Below are 20,864 nucleotides of genomic sequence, written 5' to 3'. Positions count from 1 at the left end.
TCAGAGCGGCATGCAGCACGAGCAGACGGCTCAGCATACCACACATGCTGCCAGATCAAAGGTCATTCTTGGAAGCCCGGGATTATGGGGGAGGTAAAATTATATTTTTTATCCTTCATGCTTTGTTTTTGATCACCCTATCTGACCCACCTCAACCTGCACTCCCACGCCACCTCTGCGTGCAGCCCTCACACTCAGGTGTTAGTTTTCAACGGGGGTTCGAGGTTTGCTAATGTAGAAAAACAACAGACAGATTGGATGCGACCTTGAGCAGCGGGTTTGGAAAGAACTCTAAAGAGACTTCAAGGTCAGCGTATGTGGGAACCGCTGCTGTCTCCTGAGCCCGACGGAAATAGTGGCCAAATCAAAGACGCTTCATGAGTGATACGTTCACTGAGGTCACATCTATTTATTACTGGCAGTACAGGGTATCACGTATACAGCAGGTCTATAATGGACGGGACGGTAATGACGCCTGATGTTTGTCATCAGCAGGTGTGAATGACTTGTCATTGTGGAAGTTATTATCCAAGTGTTTCTACATCTCACACAACAGAATTAAAACATGTATTTACTCATGTTAAAGGTTTAGCCGAACACTAATACAGCATCAGAAAAGCACACACAGCTGGTTTTTACATTCATTTCAAGCGAACACTATACAAATGTTTTGGTTTGGTGGAAGAAAAAGATAAACATATAAAGACAAAATTATTTAATTCAGTATATTAAATCCTTTTTTTTTTTTATTATTTCTTTTTTTGACTGCTTGTCATTTGTAATTTTCTGTGTAGAATAAAATAACACATAATATGTCATTTTTGTACTTAAGATATTTAAAATGCTCGTATTCAAGCATGAAAATGATCATTGGTGTTCATTTTTGGTAGTGTAACACTGTTTTCAGTCAATTTAATGTCAGATTAAACACATTTTAGACCTGCAGCCTTTAGCCTAATCACATGACCAGTCCAATGAGGTCCAGTGTCCCTGAACACACCACAGTTAACACAGTCTTTCCATTCAGGTAGATGCATCTTCCAAATGCTAACACTGTAACTAAAGCAAACAGGTGAAGTGTGTTAAAGGGATGATAAACTGGGTGAAAAAACACATGCTGGGTTTATTTTACTACAGGAAATGCAGCCTGTAGATGTAATGATGCTAACGTTAGCAACATGGACGTTAATAGTCACTTTCAATGGAAACCAGTGAGAGAATTTATTCATATTTTAATCAAATACATTGTTTTAAAGCAATATTTTATCCTTTGTTTTAAAGCATTTTATACTTTTTGATGCACTTGTGTCCACTGCATTATTTGAAAGAAAGAAGTAGCTCTTATCATTATATTTATTATCATTATTATTATCATTATTATCTCATTTACATTGTTGCACATAATGTTGTAATAAAACAATTTTACTAACTATGTGATTTATTTTTGATAAAGCATAAGTGGGATACAGTATATAATCATTGTATCTGGTCAAAGGTGATACTGATGTGTCTAAAAAGGAATAAAAAGAGGAATGTATCTGAAAACAAAATTAACATTTTGTGGGGTTTATTATAAATTACTAGTTTGTTTTCCTACAATATGAGTAGCAGAGTTTCCATACTCTGGCCTCGCATTAGCTCTGTTAGTGTTGTTTCTACTTACATGTTGAGCTTTAAAGTGATTTTCTTCTCAATAATATTCATGGTTATACATGTTTATATACAGTTTAGTGAATAACACTTGCATTAACACTTTAAAATTCTGAAGTTAAAAGTGCAATAACAATAAAAATGAAAAAATAGTTTTTTAAAAAAAGCCCCCTTTTTCTGCATTCATTCCCATTCCAGCCTGTCTGCACATCCTTTATTCCTGAATATTTCTTCTGTTACACTTTCCCGTCACTGTGTATAATTCACCCAGCGCTGCTTTTAGTTTTTCATTCGTAAACAGGTCGGCAGCAGATGCTTCCCTCCAACTTTTAACTACACAGATCCCGCCTCATTTGCATGGCACAGAGTGTGAAATCACCAGAGAAAACGCTGCATTGTATTAATGTCAAAATTGTTCAAATTTATAAACAAATAAAGCAGATACACAGTGAGAGTGTGTCATTGACTTAGTCTTGTAATTTCAAGGCTATTGTAATAAATGCCATGGTGTTTTCCTCCATTGTAAGGAGACCCAACATCAAAAAGTGTGTATTGTAATTATTAATGCACAAAAATAACACCCCATGTGTCACATTATGTCTCTGGGGCATATTAGTTTTGTAAATATTTTATAAATATGTCTGCTGCCCTGCATGTATTCATTCATCTGGCAGAATTAATTATGATGTTTAGTAAATGCTGCTTTTTTAATGTTTACATTAAAAAGTGAAGGAATTTTTATTTAAATATATAAAACAACAAAGTCAACCAAGAAGTGAATAATAAAAGTCGTTTTTGAGCCGCAAACACATATTATATTCACCACCGATTCAGCTGCTGTTTATTTTGTGGTTAATTGCAATGAATCATAGTGTCCAAAAAATAGGAAAATACGTCTTTAACGTCCAATAACGTCGCGTAATGGTCTGGTTTATAAAACTAACATGTTTCACCACAAATGACAAAGAAAATAAAGCTCTAACAATTGATATTTTATTTTGTAAATGGATAAAACTGTTATATTTTTCTTTTATAAAATAAAGTTGGTTGTTTCTCAAATTAAGTGTCTTAGATTTTTATACTGATATGAAGACTTAAAAGTATGTTAAACGTGAACGTGCAGCTGAATTTACTGATATTTTAACAATTTTTAAAGGTTGATGTGAGTGTTACAGTAAAAAAAAGTGAAGGCTGTGTGTTTATTGAAAAAAATAAGGTGATTTTGGTCTAATTGTGCAAAAACAGACAGTTGTCTTTGCTTAAAAGAGTCAAAAATATTCTCTGAAGTCAGTTTTTGAGCTAATATTGTGTTTTTTGATTAATTATGAATGCATTTAATTATTAGGAGTAAAATACAGAGAGGTAAAGAGTTGGTTAAAGGTAAAGGAGGTGTGTGTTGAAATGTACTCTTTTACTACATAAAACATAAAAATGTAAACTTTGTGACTCATTGTATATTTGTTCATCCATTAAAAGAAATGAAGAGCTGCAGAAGTCAGGTCACATTATTAAACTCACATGGGGTGTTTTGTTAAAAATATCTCAGAGCAGTTTGGATGAAAGAGTGGAGCTGGATGAATAGTGGCCGTGGAGACCCGGCGGAGGCGAAGATGCTGCCCTCCATGTGATTCAGATGCTCTGACAGAGTGGGAGAGGACCATTAAGTGCTGTGTTATTTACACATCATAAGCCAGTCTATTATATTGACATCCAGACGACCCAGTCCACCACTGTTCTGAACGCCGCGGCCTCGCTCTCTGTTTGCTCTCAACACCAGCATGCTGATTGGGTGATTTTCTGATATGACATTCCAATGCTCTGGACTATGTGCAAGATCTATCGTCTGAAATAGTCCGAAAGCATTCATTACCCGCGGAGAAATGAGACAAAAGGTCAAGAAAACGGCGCGATGGGGTGGAGCTATGTGAAGTGGAGGTGGGGTTTACAATCCAATTGGGGATTAAGTTATCTCTTATATCTCTTACTTACAATAAATCCACACGTCTCCATCAGAAATGTCTTGTTTAAACTGCGGAGGAGCATGAAGCAAATGTTTGACTTTATTTAAAATTCATTGTTCAGTATTACATTGCCGGCCGGGGTGAGCCCTGAGATTGCAAAGGTGAGCAGACAGGCTGTATATTTTTTATTCTGATCCTGAAATTGCAGAATTGCCATCTAGTTGTTGTCCTCCACACCATTCTGCCATTTACCGATGGCATCAAAATATTTGACATCCTATAATGGGATCGCATCCAGAGTAATTCCTGTAACTACTGTTGACATAGGTGCCCCAAGTAAAATAAATCTATTTTGGCCATTGATGTGAATGAACTCTCTGTGAACCATTTAAAGCATTAATGCAGATAAGGGACAATACATTCCTTTTACCCAGATCATTAGAATATAACTACCACAGAGTTATTACTGTGAGCTCCACTGCGAATACTTTCACATTTCAATAACGTCTCTGTAAAACTGAGGGAATATGAACAATTATCTCCACGGGAGCAGATATGTAGCATAAAATATGTATAAAATCATATTAAATTAGATTTCCTTTGCACTTTTTTGCATGTGAAAAGTTAGCAAATGCCAAGAATAATGTGTTTGAGTTTGTTCTGAAGTGAATCATGTTACTGTTGTATTCTTCACAGATCCCCTCACACACACACTCATGCGAAGAGGCTTCTCGAAAATAGACAGCAGGGCTGAAACGCAATTACCAGAGGTCGTTTTTTACCTCAAAATATTTGCTTGACCGTTTCAAGGAGCGCAGGTGAAAGTGCAGCCCGTGTTATGAATTTCCACTGATTCCAATCATTCATAAACACTCCACAAAAGCCCGCCAAATACTGTTTTTCATACATCCACAGTTTGCATTTTTCGGTCACAGTCGATCCAGTTCCTTTTTGCAAATTATAGAAATCGAATGCAAAAATTAGTGTTTCAATCCCTGTTAATAGCAGCCGTTTCTTTTAATAATTACTGTTTTATTTGTTGAATATGTCAAGTAAGGAGTGTGTTTTGTTGTTGCTGTTGTAGGAGATAACAGGACAAACTCAGATCAGCGTTGACTTATATACAGGTTAAAACTTTAATGAGCAAAATAATAATAATAAGTCCTTGTTTACGGGGTCTATGGGAGCCTCTGGGAGACCCCCAGCCCTTGTTTGGGAATGAGATGCAAGACACAAGTACGATCTCAGCAACTGCAGCTGTTTCAAGCATGGTAGTGGAGTCAGAGAATAGAAAAATAAGCACTAAATGTTGTCTTCGTTTAGTTAAATGACCTGTTTTCACGTCAAGATGTTTTCATGTAATTTTGCAGCATCGCACCGTGTTTTAGTCGCACTTTTTCAGAGCTTTAGAGTCATTTAAAGTGAAGCACAATGTCCAGAGAAGCTGTGTACTTCGACCCTATGGCTGCAAATTAAATTACACGTGCATATTGAATATCTGAGAATCCATAAATTAGAGTTAAACTGGACTCCGGCATTCTTTCTTGCTTTTTCTTTTTTTTCTTCGGCAGGTTGTGTGTTTTATAAGCTACAGTGTGCTCCTGTGCTTTAAAAATTCAACACAAATGGTTGGGTGAAGTTACAGTCAACCCCCCAATGAAAATTTTAATAGTGGTATGAAACAAACAAAGAGGTCACGTTCAATGCAATATTAATTATGTTGCATAAAAACGGAATTCTGAGACAATGATAAGAATAAAATTGCTTGGAATCAGTTTGTGAATTAAAAGTAAAATCCAAATTATTTATTGTTATGGATTAAAATCTGCAGCTGCTGTAAACTGAGCAGCGTCGTCTCAATCAAACTGCATCAGCAAGCAGTGACTTTCTTTTTTTTTTTTCTTTTTTTTTTTTTTTTTTACAGCTGATGGAAACTCACACCGTAATAAATGCTTTACTGCTGAAACATTAAACTAGTTTGAGAATTATTTGAATTGGAGGGAAAACAAATGAGGGCCCGATAGGAATCAGAGATAAACTTGGCAGACAATTTCCTCTCCTCACCTTTCCCATGAGTCTCAGCAGCAGCAGCAACAGCAGCAGCAGCAGCAGAAGAAGAAGAAGAAGAGGAAGCCTAGGCACCGGGAACAGAGGAGCTCTGGAGGCGTCCCACTGGGAGACCCTCTGTGTGGTTATCATACCCCATCTAGTGGCTGCATGGGGTTAAAGGAGAGGAGAACAGCAGGACAGAACCTCCATCAGTCTAAGGAAACCTGCTTTATGCTCTATTCTAATTAAAAAAAAAACTTGCATTTATTATATACTTTAACATCAATTGTAATCAATCAATCAATAAAATTTTATTAACATATCCCCAAATCATAACAAAAGTTATCTGATGACTCATTACATATAGAGCTGGTCGAAACCAGACTCTTAGAGGGGTAAAGCACTAATTATGACTGGACAAAACATCCAATATATAATTAATCAAGGTTTTGATTTCAGAAAAAAAAAAAAAAAAGATCACAACTTTGAGATTATTCCCCTGGAGATGTTTTTTGCTCAACAAAAAACGAAAATGCAAACTGTTTACTTCTTGTATTATATTAATTGTAAATGTGCACGAATATTATTGAATCAAGCATTGAGCCAGAAAACAATGGATTTAAATCAGAAATTAACACTAGATACAGTCGTGGAAAAAATTATTAGATAATCAAAAGTCATCAAAAACAACGGTTATGCAATCCAGTACTAACTCCTGTGTGTATCGTGTGACTAAAACAGACAGAAAAGAAAACAAGGACTGCCTAAAAGCACTGTTTTTGTCAGTACAATGACATAGATATTGATGTAAGAACTGAAGTGATTTTGTTTTTTATCAAGAAAACATGGAAAATGACTGTTAAATTAAACTCTTATGAGCTATTTTTGTTGTGATCATTATATTTGTCTAAACAAATGAACCTTTAGTTGTGCCAGGCATTAAAATGAACAAGAAATTGAAGAAAACAAGGGGTGGTCTAATAATTTTTTCCGTGACTAGATAGATAGATAGATAGATAGATAGATAGATAGATAGATAGATAGATATAGATAGATAGATGATAGATATAGATAGATAGATAGATAGATAGATAGACAGATGCTTGAATGTTACAAAAAAACCTCAACCGTCTTGTTTTGTTTCACCCCAAAAGTGACGTTTCATGCAAATTACTGTAAAATTAAAAGAAAACACAGCCATAATTTGACTCAATTCGATTATATGTCTAAATATCTCATTAAGAGGAGCTGCAATAAAGCACTATAGGAGATACCCACCATGTAGTTGCAAATTGAATTTGATCTAGAGGAGAAAAAACCCATGTGGAGGTGTTGGGACTGAGGCTGTACACGGTTCATGTTACAGAGATATGAAGCCATAAAGAATGTGTGAAAGCAATGCCCTCTACATCCCCTCGTTTCACAACCCAATTATCCAATTGAAAACTGATCTTCAGCGAACTCCCATTGTGCGCCTCTTTCAGAGAATAAATGCACCAAAATTGATCTCAGGTCTCTGAAGTGGGCCCGCCGAGCTGGGGTTTACAGATGGGACCATTTTATTCGCTTCTGGTGGCAATTTACAAACATGTAAAACTGAGAGCTCTCCACCACAACCTGCGAGCCAAAAGCGCAAGTTCCACCTGTCTCATAACCTCGCTGGAGCACAATTTTCCTGCCTACAGAGCAAAAAAAAAAGGGGGAAGAAAAAAAAAACCTAGCTGTGATAATGTCAAACAATGTGTGTTAACAATTGAGCTCAGTGCAGTGGGCATGTCATGCAGAAAGAGCAGCCACTTGGAGGATCTGCTAATGTATTGTGACTCCTGCTGTCAGCAGTTCAGCTCTGCACCCTCTTCCTGTAATTTTCAGCCATCTCTACTGCACTGATAGCGTTTCAAAAGCCCTGCTCGCTATCAGTCGGAGAGAAGCCACGGGGATATCCACTGTTTGTCCTGCGCCGTTTTGATGTTGTGCGTTGTGTGAGAGCTGACAGAGATGCTTTCCCAACCACGGTGAAACAGAACAGTGGTGCGTGCTGCGTTCAAGAGCGTGTTGTGAATTCAAGCTTTGAGGTGCAGGAACTGAAGATGTAGATTGGTGTTTGGGATTTATTTAAGAACAAAAAACCTCATGAGAGCAAACTGAGATACTGTTTCTCTCTAACCGTTGTGATTCAAAAAAGAGGTAAAAATAGAATGAGAATAAATAAAGTGGTATAAAAGATCAACTATAATAGAATATAAAATATATAAATAGAGTGGTGATAGTGCAGATACAGTAACAGTGATGGAGAATGAGGAGGTGCATAATGGAACAAAACAGCAGCAGATATAATATGCAATAGTAATAAGCACAATAAAGAGCAGAAGATGTAATAAATAAGTACACTTGTATAATATGTAACTACACTGAGTCTTTATGTCCATTTATGCACATAATCGACACATTTAATTGTTAATTTGCTTAATATGAAAGAGATATTATGACCAGGTCCCAACAACATGAGAGGTAAATTTAAATACTGTGTCTGTATCAATAAAAAGTCAATTCCAGCTCTAAGATCCGCAATTTTCTTCTTCTGCTGCTGAAAAGAAATATAATAAAGTTTAAAAGGATTAAAACTATACTGATTTTGACCAAAATGAACAAATAAGCACAGTAAGCAATATTAACAGCTGCTCTGAACCTTTAAGGTAAATGAAAATGGTGGAATTATCAGGTAAAATCTAAATTTCTCTGCCACACTAAGCCTCTAATGTTTTTTCCTAACAGCACCTCCACCCCACAGTACATAAGTGAAAGTAGAAGCTAAAGTTTCACTGTTCCTATGGTCTTAAATGATAAGGTGCATTTCCAGATGTTCTGGAAAATGAAAAAATCCAGAGCCTGGTAACGATAAATTATTGTTTTCAGCCCCCGCCGCTGCTTTTTTACTCAAATAAACAGTTAAAATGTGAAGCTGTTTGCGGAAAATATCCACCTACTGCTGATCGACTGCAGATTTTCTCTAAATTCGGTTAAAATCTGTGACACGTGTGGATGTAAACCTGTTTAGTATCAGGTATTCATGACAAAATGGAAATGTGGGACGTCGTCTCATTATGTAGGACGAGAGATAAAACTATAATGCGATCCCACGTATAGAGGAGATTTGATAGAAGGCATTTTTCTATACGAGGAAGATTTTTTGTTAATATACAGTGTATACACAGGTGAAATAAAAACATACATGTAGATCATGTGCAAACTGTACATGAAACCTAATTTTGCTGTGTTTCCACATATGTTTTAACTGTATATTTGTGTATTTAGAGAATTTATGGCTGAGGTAGTCATATAGTGACAGATATACATATCCTATCATATATTTTTCTTCTCTGTAAAGATAAAAAAAGGCACTGAAAAGTTTATGTTGATTGCTTTTTTGGGCATATTCACTGGAAACATCAGCAAGTATAGTCCAAATAGTATTTTATCTATATTTTATTACCTACAGTAGTAAAACGTGGTGCCCAAACAAAAACAAATAAACCTTAATACCTTTAATATGAATATGACTATTATTTGAGTATACTGAGAAGAGCCATGTATTAGGGAAGTATTTATTTACACACAATTATTCCTTTTCCTTAACAACAGAGCAAAATTGCCTCTTTCCAAATCCTATTTACCAGTTCATTAGGTTGTTTGTGTTCATTCACCTCAAATTCACAGCACTTGAAGTGAACACTACCTCTATTCTTGACCGTCGCTTGGATTTGGATGCGGAACAAACCGGCGGGATCATCAGGACCGGGCTGTGAAGTTGCTCCGATAGGTAAAACGCTCTCTCAAGCCCTATTATATGGTTTACAATTATAGAGCCCTCAGCTGTTTCAACCTATTTCCTGAGCATCCTTTTAATCAGGCCATAACCACCATTTCATTTGTTCATCCAATGGGTGATGCAATCCCTGAAGCCAAAGCTCTCTATTCATTAGATTGTTTTAATGTGCCTGAAAGCAGTTGTGCAAATAAACAAGCCGTTACAGTGAAAAGAGAGGAATCCCTGAGTCTGTGCATTAACCCAGGAGGGACTACAATTCCAACTTGTGCCTTTTATCGTATTAATCCCACGCAACGTCATTTCGCAGGTCCCCGAAAAGGACTTATAAATTGCGTCTAATAGGCTTCAAATCAAGCACTAATTAAAACTGCATTAACCTTAATGAATCAGAAAAATTGAGACCCCAATTTATTGGAGTTGTGTTTATACAAGGGCTGGTTTTAATAATACATGACGCAACCGGCTGTGTGGGATGAGCCGCTCTGCTAATGCGAACCTCCTGTGAGTGTGTATGTGTGCATCAGTGTGGTGTGTTTTGGCCCTCGTCGTCATTACAGGCCCTGTTAGAGGTTAACTTTAGCAACATTCGGGCGTCTTTAGCGGCGCGGAAGGAGCCGGAGCCGCATGGTGCCAATCAGCGTCACAGGTGTTCATAATTGTCTGTCTAATTGCTTCATTACTGGCGAGGAGGCCTGAGCCCCGGCTGCGCTTCGAGCACATCTGGATTTTGGGAAGCCCTCTTCAGCTCAAATGAGAAGCCTCTCCTGAGTTTTAACATGTATCTGCTTGTTGCCGTGATTTCCCAGGAGCGCGTCATTTATTTGTACGCTGATTCTGACTCAAACGCCTTTAATGGAAATTCCCATGGCTGGCGGGGGTGGAGCGCTTATGGCAATTTGTTGACGGAGGACTCATTTGTTTTGCCGCGAATGAATGTGAAACAACGTAAAAAACAAAAAATGCAAATGATGTCAGCCGCGCTCGTGTGCTTCAGCGAAGTACAGGGAGGCTTTCTTCCCTCTCTTTGAGTGTTTTTTGTGTGTTATCCCAGTCACTTGTACGGCTGGAAGACCCTTGAGATTTACCACAAGAGACCTGCTGTCTTAATGAATCAAGGTTCTCCAATGTGGGAAGGACCTGAGGGGAGGAAAAAAAACTGTGGTTCTTTACTACTGAGGCTTCAGCAAACCTGCCAAACTCACCAGAGGCCTCGGTTCACTCTTGTTATGTCAGATTACCACCTGAAATTACAAAATGACAAAACAAAAACCTTCACGGAAAGTCTGAGCTGCACTCAAAGACGAGTAGGTTTTAATGTTCACTCATCGTCGTCGTTGACTTTTACTGTGTAGAACGATGCCTGTTGACACTTGAAAACCAACATGTTCCACTTAATAGAACAAATATCGCAATCTAAGGGGGATTTAACAGTGGATTTATGACATCAACTTGTGGATCCAGTCGTGATCTGGTAGTCAATTTGTAGACATATGATGTGGAAACCTGAAGCCTTGTCAGAGTTTCCTAAAGTTTCATTGTGCAGAGGATGTTATTTGTTTTTTTTTTTTAAGGGTTAGTGAACTGTAATACCTCTGATGGCCACTAGATGCTAGCTCCAACAAATGTGGCTCTAATTGACTTCTCTCAAAAATACTAAATGAGGACCTTTTTTTGGAGTTGTTCTGGTTTCATTCTCTTATTTGGATTTTCTAATTAGTGTTCTGTTGGTCCTTTTGTAAATTATTGCACCGCTAATAAGATTTTTAACTGAATAGACAGTTTCGACATCTGTTGTGTCTGGTTTTGTTTGTCAGTAGTCGTATTTTCTGAGCTTCTATTTATTGAATAAAACATCTCCACAACTCAACTGTATTAGTCAGTAATCAGGTGAACTAACTAGACTGTAAAATGATTTTCTTGTAAACATTTGATTAAATTTACTGGTCTATCATGTCACTAAGTCAGTGTTAGCTCACCCATCATTCTTTACATTTACCCAGCTCTGCTACTTTGTCCAAATATGGTCACTTGTGGTGCCAAAAAGCTAAGGTGGAGATAGGCAAATTGGAACCTTGTGACTCCAAAACCTTAGAATATGTTATTTTGTTTTGAAGGTGAATGAGCTAGTATACTGAACAAAAAAAAAAAAAAAAAAAAAAAAAATGCAGAAAGTGTAATACCACTGCGAGCCACTAGATGCTGGTTTCAGTAAACTGTGGCTCCAATTGAATGCTATTGAACCTACCAGAAATACTAAATCAGGTAATTTTTTCGAGGAGTCATGTTCTAATTCTCTATGTGTGGATGCTCCAATGAGTGTTCTAGTGGCCCTTTTCTAAATTATTTTTGCATTAATCAAGATTTTAAGGCAAACAGAAGGCTTAGATGTCCCTCTCCTGGGTTTTTTTCTGAGCTTCTATTTATTAAATACAATATTTTTATCACGGTTCACCTGTAGTTGTGGGTAATAAGTTGCACTACCAACACCGTCAAATGATTTAGTTTATAACATTTTTTGAAATTTATTGTTAGCATTACCTCGCCCATCATTCATTACACTAACCTAACTCTTCTATTTAGTCCGAATATGGTCACTTCTGGATTCAAAAAAGCTAAGATGGAGACGGGGTAAAGACAATCATCAGGCTCCAAAATAGTCCAAAAAAACCAATGGGCAACATCTTTAACACAATCTACTGGGAAATCCATTCGAGTTCTGTATTTTATTATGTCTTGACAAGACTAATGTGGGTCTTTAAAGTCTTTTCGATTAGTCATTGTCTGATGACCACAGCGCTGAGGTCACTGCCATTAATGAGACAGACTATTTACAGGAAGTTCTGTGACATCTCCCCTCTCCAGGACGCCCATGTGGACCGTACACAGAAGGCTAAACCTCAAACCCCCAAACCCCCCTGCCCACCCACTGGCTGTTATGTATCCATGCTCCTGTCAAGCCCAGGCCTGCGTCTGCCAATTAACTCCCAACCATAAGGATTTCAACTGTGGCTTTTGGCAGATGTTTGCCCAACCCATCGCTGAATTTGGCGCAAAGGGGGATATGGTGTCGCCTTCTGGGAATCTTGGAGATCTCTGTCAGATTTTGATTATCAGTCTTCATCGGGGTGGATCGCGGTTTTCCCAAAGGTGAAATTACTTCCCAGTGTGCCTGTTATTTATACAAGTGAAAGTGATCTCAGTTACCTGCAGCGTCAGCATCACTGATGGGAGTCGCTGCAGAGGTTTGGCTTCTAAATTCACACCGAAGTGGATGAACAGAGTCTATGATATTCACGTCTACTAATAGAAACTCAGCCTTATATAGAGTTAATTCAATTATAGAGCATTTGGAGCTCCATGTCCCCTACTGTCTCATGTAGATGGGCATGTCTTAACTTGATTTTCCCTGACGACAGCGCTACAGGCGGCTGGGTCTGAAGTCCTCCGAGGCCCCTCTGCTGTTTCATGTAATGTCAACACTCTTTGCACAACATGCTAGTCTTCATTTATCTCATGGCTCCGACGTTCACAGATTCACACTGATGAATATTCTCAGTGATTACACACAGGAAGTTCAATCGCTGTGATGACGTAACGAGATATGACATAATGGCTAGCAATGATTGTTTTGCATCTAACGTCTGTCTATCTGTTGTGATGCATGTGTTTTTCAGTGGGTGTGAAACACTTTACTTTTGAGCAATATTTGGGAGGCTATTTGGAAATTGAACAAGTTACCATCTGTTTCATGCTGAAAACACAAAAACATAAATGTATGGGTTCACTAAAGTCTGTTTAACTAAAATGTACTGACATTCTGCCCCAGCTCTGGCTGAAATTCCTGTTATAAATCGTATTATTCCATTTAATACCACTTAGAGGTAGCTGCTGAGTCTGTTTAACGATAGAAACATGTTCATTCAATGTACTGCTGTCTCCTATGTCCTCTTGATGGAGAAATTTGTTGTTAGTATATATTATATTAATTCTCAGTCAGCCCTGAGCATTGTAAAGAGGAGTTGATAATATTATTTATTTTGTTGTTTTTTACTGTTGTGGTTTTTTTTTCTCTCTTTTTTGTGTTTAATAGGTCTGTAGGTTTGTTGTTTAATTTTTTTTTTTGTATTGTATCTGTGTGGTCGCTTATGTCTAAGTACATAAATGTAAATGTATAATTTAAAGTAAAAAAAAAAAAAAAAAAAAAAAAATTAAAGTTCATTATTGTGCATCCATTCACCTTTCAAGATTTCACTTATTACACAAGTAGTTGAATTTTTCTGTAAATAAATACTGATTGTGTTTCAGCATAAGTCTCCCAAATGTGCACCCAAAATACTTGTAAACTTTCATTTCTAACAGTCAGTGCAGCCTCTATGATTCAGCAAACAGCAGAAATCACAGATAAGTCAAGGGTTGATAACATAAAATCTAGTTTTTACTTTACAAACCACAGACATGGTAGATTAGTGGGATTCAGATCACTGATGACTAATGCAATAATTACTAATTACCTGAGGTCTCTGGGTAATACTGGTCCCATGTGACGTTACGGTGCTTTTCCACTTCATGGATCCACCTCAGTTTGTTCCACAGCTGATGTAGGACTTCACTTAATTTACCTGGAAAAAAGTGATACCAAAAACATATCAGGAGTTGAGCAGAACTCTCCTCAATGGGAAACCATAAAAAGGTGAGCAAAATTGATTTGAGGAGGAAAAACACAAGAATGCTTATAGAAATATGTCTAAAAAAGCTGTCAACGTGCATTTGTTATTAAATTACAGCTAATGAGAAGGAGACTGCTATGTTTCCCCTTATTCATCTAACTCAGGGATCTGCAAGCTTTACAATCTAAAGAGCCATTTTTGACTTGAAAAAGAAGAAACATGTGACCAGAGCCATAAAAAAAAATATTTAAGCATCTGCATTTTTCCATGAGGGGCCTATTTGTGATTAGTTTGCTATTTAACTATTTAACTTTGTATTTCCACTACAGTAATGCAGTGTCTGGTGCATTTATGAAATTATACAACTACAATAATGAAAACATTCAAGATTTGTACAGTTTTTTTTTAATGATGTACACTATTTCCAAACAAAATTGCATTGTGTAATAGATAAAAAGATCAACTTTCATGTATATGAGCTGACTTTTAAACAGCCAAACTACTAACAAACGCAAACTGATTATCTTGTATTAAATTTGGCAAGAAAATATTGTAGTGTGACATACATTTTGGTATATTTGCTGTCAAAAAATTCTTTGATTCTGTGTCTAGTCTGCACATTTTTGCAGATGGACAACGTTAGACTTGATTTAGGCCTACATTAGTATTAAAAAGTAATGGTTCATTCACTTCATTTAAAAATGCTCATGTTTTTTGAGAAGGGGAGCCATAGAGAGAGACTAAAGAGCCACATTTGGCCCAGGAGCCATAGGATGCAGACCCCTGATCTAACTGATTGATTTTAAAGTCTTAGTTCTAGTTCTAGTTTTTTGTTTTAAAGCTGTAACTTACAATTATTTCTCCTATTTATTTCCTTATTCTTAGTTTTCTCAATAAACTGATTAGTTGCTTGGTTTATAAAATGTCACAAAATGAAAAAGTGTTTCCCATCGCCCACATTTTCATCCTAAAATATTTTGCTGATTCACAACCCGCTGACATTCAGTTTTACTCTCACAGAGGAGGAAAGACACTATAAATATTAACATTTAAGAAGGATTTTGATCATCTATTAAAATAATTATTAATTCATTTAATGGTTGACCACTAATCAATTAATCACTGCAGCTGTAGGTTGTTCAAAGTGTCCATACTGCTTCAGCATTTTAGGATTCATAAAAGTCAGAGTTTTGAAAACATTTCTGACAGTGTTTTAGAAACTCCTCGGTTGGGTCTTAATCCGCTGTAAGACGTAGAGTTTTGGAAATAATGATAGAGACACTTGCATTTGCTCATCACTGCTGCTGCCGTTATCCTTTATGGAGGAAAACAAGACTCCATCCATCTATCATTGGATACTGAATTACAGGTGACTCTGTTCTTACTGTCTCTGTTGTGCAGTTAAATACACGTTTCACCACCAAACTACTCACCACGTACACAGAATATGAGCTGTTTGCAACTATTCATGCATCATGGTGTCCAAGTCGCAATATAAAGAATAAAGGTAAACTAACATGACATATTATTTTAATTCAGATATTGAAGTATTAGGATGAATTGTTTTATTAGTAAGTAGTTAATGTTTTAACATAGGATTCATTTGTTTAGTTTGTTTTATTTCAATAATGTTAGTGATGAATTCTTTGTGACCACATTTATGTTTTACCCTGTTCTAGTTTAAATAGTTGGTCAGTATGTTAAGCTAGTTAAGATAGGAAACATCTGTATGCAAAGGAGTTAATTATCGTCTGTTCTTCCTTTAGATACACATCTAAACACACACACATTAACACACATAGTATTCTCAAACATAGGTGATAAGAAGTAAACTTATTGTTGGCGTAAGTTTACTTAGTTGAGGCCACACCTCTGCTTGATCCAGTTAGAAAACGCTAAGTGAAAGACCAACCCATTTGTACAGGTGAGCCCGCCCATAGGGAAATAAAAGTACAATTCATCTGATATTCGGGGCTCATTGTTTTTTGAGTCCTCAGCGCTGAGTATTCATCTTGTTTGTGATCTGAATACATTTTGTTAACTTTGAGACCGGGCCGAATCCAGACTCATCCCTGGAGCTTCCAATAAAAGAACACGTTAACAAACATTCAAATTCCCAAAGGATAATTTGTTGTCATTCATTCTGCATTTTACCCATTCTAATACACACCACACCTAACATTAGCATTCACATTAGCACATTAGGAGCTGTGAGCGACTGATAACCAATTTCAGATCTTCATATTCAGTACCGACCGGAGAATTAGGCCCAGTCCCAATTCACCCCTTGGCCCCTCCCCCTTACCCCTACCCCTTGGCCCTTGCACTTGACACTACCCCTTGAAACGGAGCTGCAAGGGTTAGGGGTTGAAACATTCTCCTATGAAATGGAACAACCCTTCGTGATCTGTTACATCATCACCAGTCATCGATGCCGCTATAAACAGATGTGGCAACTTTGTTTCTGACAGCATTCACTAATGTCGTCAGCAGCTGTAACCGTCTCTGTTCCATGGGCTTTGGTCATCTTTTTGCGGCTATCAACTATAAACAGCAGAAATGCAATCTATAACATTGAAACGGCATTAAACGGTCGATCAAATGATTAAGTTGTTTATGAAGAAAATACATTAATTTGTATGTTTCTTCATCACACTGCTGCACTTTTTTGCTATGTTTACCTCCATTTTTGCCAATGATTCGAACAGAATTCTGGGAAATTTCTCCTACCCCTTCGTTCGTAGTGTAGTTCTGAAATATCTCCGTTTCGAGAGTTATTCAGCCCTACGCCTTAGCCCTTCCCCTCCGTCTAATCGAGAATTGGGACAATACTACCCCTTCACGTGTACGCACAAAACAGATGGGTAGGGGTAAGGGGGAGCGGCCAGGGGGTGAATTGGGATTCAGCCTAAAGCTACATCTACATGTTTCTGATGGCAGGAAACACTGAACCTTCTAGCCATGAGATGGAAGTGTTGACCACTATGCATCCACACCGACCGATATCACATATGTATGGGACTTTGCTAAGGATGGAGATCAAGTGGCTGGTGATCATTTGGATGTACCCTGGGGTTAACTACTGGTTTAACTCCGTGTAGTTCACCTCCCCTTGGCCCTGGTGTCCTCCCGCTCATTCACAACAAACTAGACTCAACACTTCCTGCCATTGTCTGCCTGAAATTGACTCGACAGTGGGTATTTAAAATACAAGTGGTGAAATATTTCACATTCTTTGCAGCTTATGTGCAATAGACTTGGCAGGAACACAATAGCTACGGGAAGTGATTTATTTTCTTAAAGTAATTAAATGCCTACTTGATCATTTTTTCTGGGAAAATGTGAGAATGTGGCAAACAAATTAAAAGAGCACTCCATGACTAAACCTATCCCTAGGATTGGTGGAGACATCACAAGCAAGAAACAGGAGCCAAACCTTAATCTACGTGGCTACATTTGGGGGTTTCTGTGGAAATAATTCAGAAACATGCATTCTATTTCTGTTTGCACCCGATTATTAATTTCAATTTATGTAACCCCACTTACTCCCACAGTTTAATTAATGATGCTTGTTATCAGCTGTGTTTAAGAGGTAATGGACAATGCTGAATTTTGAGTGTTTATAGCGCTGGAGAAAAATCCTGCTTTACCCCTTTGTAATGGACTGCCAGCAAACAAGAGATTAACAGTGTTTGTCACTCTTCCTGCAGCTGTGTTATAATGCAAAGCAAAGAAGGGAGGGGTGGAGGGAGGCATTAAGCACATAACTTTGAAATGGTGACTTGAAATAGCTACCATGGTCAGAAGAACTGGCATGCCCCTCCATCACCTAATCCATACCATAATTCCTGATCTAATTAGTGGAAGGCTCAGCGCTTGGGCTGCCGTAGAAGAATAAAAACAGAGGCAGACCGTGTGCCCAGAAGACGACGGAATAAGAAGTCAGAGAATTAGAAAGAGGAAAGTAGAGGAAAGACAGGGAGGAAGGAGGAAAACGAGTGTACAAGGAAGTGATCCAAACAGGTAAACACACGACTGACCAGTGGTTTAACAGTGTGTACATTCTGAATACATGCAGGTTCATTTAATGATAGGATTATAGACTTGGATTTAATTCTATATGTGTGTAAATCAGCTGTATTTTAACAGCAACTGGGCCTGAAAATACATAGAAAGTACACATTCTCAATCCCAATTTGTCATTGTTCAATGCATGGGATGTGTAATTTTTGGACACACAAAGTAGTACAATAAATGACTACACAAGGTCAGGTGTAAAAACAACAAAGGCCATGTATACAAATCTGTGCATCATTTGTTCTTTTCATATTCAATTGAGAATCCATAATCGGAAAATGAAAAAATGACTCATTATTTCATTATTCGTGTGCAAATCAAAAAAAAAAAAAAACGTAGTTTTTCATTCTTTCAATTGTACACACAAATTAAAAAAAGAAAATGGACCAAATGTGGGGTTTCATGTTGACATTATTGATATCCGATTTGGTATGACCGAGAAGTTACTGACTTCTTTAAGTATTGAGCTGGAAAATCGTGGGTTTGCTAGTATTCTGCCTAATGCATTCTGTGGTAATGGAGAATTTCGTGTTATTCAGAGGCGGCAAACGCGTTACTCTCAAGGAGGACGACGTGACAACTGAAGGATGTTCCAGGTATTGTTGTTTTGTTTAATACAGGGCAGCCATGGTAGACAATCTATGTAGAAGCCACTTGGTGTAACACATGAAGAAGTCAGTAACTTCTGGGTCAAACCAAATCGGATGTCAAAAATGTCAACATGAAACCCCACATTTGGTCCATTTGCTTATTTCCAATTTTTAATGTGTGTACAATCGAAAGAATGAAAAACTCGCTTTTTGATTCAACTGAATATGAAAAGAACGAATGATACACAGATTAATGCACGTAGGTGGATCCAGATCGTTTTGAGAAGTTTTCATCTATAAGCACCTGCATAAATATCCCGTAAAGCACTATCATGATGTGGCAATGAAAATGAAACTAAATGGAATTAACCTGCTGCAAATATGACAGGCAACAAAATTTCATCCTGTTTGGCCTGTTATGCATTTGTTTAGTCACTTCCACATCTATGTTTTACTCCAGTAGATTAACATTTAGAGTACGGGGTAATACACCATTTGACTCTACAGCTACGTAGGTAATAAATACAAGGATACAACTATTCCATGATTGAGTGCAAAGGTTGTCATTTTGGAGACTGAGGTTTGGTTGTTGCAACTCACATTTTTTTGCAAAAACAATACAATACACGTAGATATTCCTTAACCCCCATAACACTGAATCAAACATTAAAATCACAGACTTAAGACATAACTGTGTGTGTTATCTGCTGACAGACAACGTCAAAAATCTGGTTCTGTACTCCATCTCGTAACTGCTCCGCTCGTTTAATTCTTGCATGATCCATGAACATTGATAATTAGCAACCATAGCTAACGTAAAAACAAATCTTTAAAAAGTACATCTACATTAATAGACAGTGAATGTGTAAAAAAACATCTTTAAACATACCAAGAAAAGAGAAAAACAAAAACAAACCTGCAATTCTGTCTCATTTTAGTTTACGATGCATTGTTTGTTTGCAGTTCTTCTGTTTCTATTTCAGTTAACCAAACTAGTTTCACTTTTTCATTCATTCATCTTCTGAACCCACTTTAAATTCACTAGGGTTGCAGGGGTTGCTGGAGCCTATCCCAGCTACATGTGGGTGAAGGTGGGGTACACCCTAGACGGCCAATCACCAATCACTCTCACATTCACCCCTATGGGCAATTTTAGGTTGACCAATTAACCTATCAGTGCATGTCTTTGGACGGTGGGAGGAAGCTGGATTACCCGGAGTACCCAGAACCCACGCAAACATGGGGAGAACATGCAAACTCCACACAGAAAGGACCCTAGTTGGAATCAAACCCAGGACCTTCTTGCGACAGTGCTATCCACTGCACCAACGTGTCGCCTAGTTTCAGTTTTTGTTAACGATAATAACTCTGTTTCCTGTCAATTTTCCCCGCATCGGTCATTTCATACCCCTAAGGATGAATAAAATCATTCAGCTAGGAAAAAAAAACAACATTTTTTAGAAAGAAGAAACTAATATTTTCTTTGAACCTATAAAAAAGGAACTCATACAGCAATAAGTCGAATAAAAGCTGAGCAGAATAACGGCACACATCACATCTTTGTTTGTGGTGCGGTGGTCGAACATTTCCTCTTTCATCTGGACTTGATGGAGTCACTTAAAACTCCCCGACCCCGTTCGGCTTCAAAGTGTCTGTTTGAGGTCTGAGAGCGACCGGACACTCGCTGCAGGTGCAGAGTTGGAAACACTGATGCAACACCAGAAATGATCAACCCTTTTCCATTCAGCTGAAAAAATAAAAAAATAAATGGCAAAGGAGCTAGCTAAAGTCACCTGGTGTGTCTACGTGGTCAGACATGCAGCTGTAATTCAACATTTCCAACATTTCCAAGACCCTTCACAACCAAACTGTGTAAAACCAAGTGTGGAGATAAGATTCCTCCCCTGGGTACTCAGGTGAAAGTAATAAAAATCACACTGCTGCCTCTCCAGATACAGTAGAGCTACAATAAGTTAGCAGAGGATTATACTGTTAAATAGCCAGAGGCGGTGCATGTATCATCAGCCTGGATAACTACACT

Source organism: Sphaeramia orbicularis, chromosome 15, assembly GCF_902148855.1.
Source record: "Sphaeramia orbicularis chromosome 15, fSphaOr1.1, whole genome shotgun sequence".
NCBI lineage: Eukaryota > Metazoa > Chordata > Actinopteri > Kurtiformes > Apogonidae > Sphaeramia > Sphaeramia orbicularis.
The sequence above is the reverse complement of the archived record's forward strand: the minus strand, read 5'-3'. Positions refer to the sequence as shown.